The sequence below is a fragment of the Mastomys coucha genome, unplaced genomic scaffold (assembly GCF_008632895.1).
Source record: "Mastomys coucha isolate ucsf_1 unplaced genomic scaffold, UCSF_Mcou_1 pScaffold5, whole genome shotgun sequence".
Taxonomy (NCBI): domain Eukaryota; kingdom Metazoa; phylum Chordata; class Mammalia; order Rodentia; family Muridae; genus Mastomys; species Mastomys coucha.
Genome location: NW_022196911.1, coordinates 31,201,201 through 31,202,800, shown reverse-complemented (window position 1 = coordinate 31,202,800; position 1,600 = coordinate 31,201,201).

Here is a 1,600-nt window from a genome sequence, read left to right as displayed (position 1 = left end):
AATCCCAGGACACAGGAAACACTTGAGTTCTAGGCCTGCTCTACATAGCAAAAAGAAAACAAAGGTAGATGTGGCTGCATTCTTTATTATTTATAACAATACCTTTATTGGGTTTTTTGGGGGTTTTTTTGTTTTTTGTTTTAAAGATTTATTTATTACTGTAAATAATTACACTGTAGCTGTCTTCAGACACACCAGAAGAGGGCGTCAGATCTCATCACCATGTAGTTACTGGGATTTGAACTCAGGACCTTTGAAAGAGCAGTCAGTGCTCTTACCCTCTGAGCCATCTCACCAGCCCCCATATTTATTGGTTTTAAAAATGTAAGTATTTATGTATTGTGGGTATTTTGTCTGTCTGTATGCCTGCACACCAGAAGAGAACACGGAACTACGTGTTCATAGGTGATTGTGAGCTGCCATGTGGATGCTGAGAATCAAACTAGGAAAAAAAAAAAATCAAAACTAGGAAAAACAGTGCTCTCAACCACTGAGCCACCTCCTAAGTCCTATAAATATATTTATTTAATATGTAGCATCTATAACCTGCACACTCATAGATATTATTGCTTAGGATGAAGATAAATTTTAACGTGAACTAAATCCATCTTGGTGGTACATTCACATTATCACACCCTTGGGAAGTGGAAGGAAAAAGATCAGAAGTTCAAGACTTATCGCTCAGCTACACAGTTCAAGGTTACCATGGGCTACATCTTTCAAACAAACAGAAGGCCTGAGAGGTGCTCCAAGAGGCTGCCTGGCCCAAGTCAATGTACCACCTTCCTTTCTTGGTAATTTTAACATTGTTAGCCTGGTATGGTAGTACATACCTATAATCATAGTGCTAAGAAGGCTGAGGCAGTAGGATGGAAAGTTGAAGGTCAGAGTGGAATACAAAATGACTACACACGCACAGGCACGTATGCCGCCCCCCACCCACCCACAACGAAAAGGAAAGCTGGCCCGGCAGTGGTGGCACATGCCTTTAATCTCAGCACTTGAGAGGCAGAGGCGGATTTCTGAGTTTGAGGCCAGCCAGGGCTACACATAAAAACCCTGTCTCGAGGAAAAAGAAAAGGGAAGGAAAACTGTTTTGTCTTTTCCCTTTCAGACAGTCTCCCATAACTTCGAGGGCCTTTGCTGTCATGCATTATCAACATACTCACACTCTGGAGAGAGTATCTAGCACCTTAATGTGAACAACAACAAAAATGCGTGTTTAACGTGTTTAACAGAGAGAAGGGTTGCTGGGCAGTGGTGATGCATGAAGCACGCTTCCAGAGGCTGAAGCAGGTTCAAGGCCACTGTGAGCTACATACTGAGTTCCAGGACAGCCCGGGAAATCCTGCCTCCAAAACAACCAAAACAAAAAGAGAGGGATGGGTTTATGGGTTCTGCGCCCATGCCTGCGCCTTGAGAGACACAAGGGCAGCTTTGTCCTGAGAAGTCTATAGTCCCATCTTCCCTGACCCCAACATCAGTTAGTCCTGCTCCCCGCCTCTCTCGCAGTGCCTCCTGGATCCCGTTAGGGGGCAGCAGAGGGCCTGCCCTGCACGACCGAAAACAATGACTTACCCGGGTTGGAATTTCCGTTTCC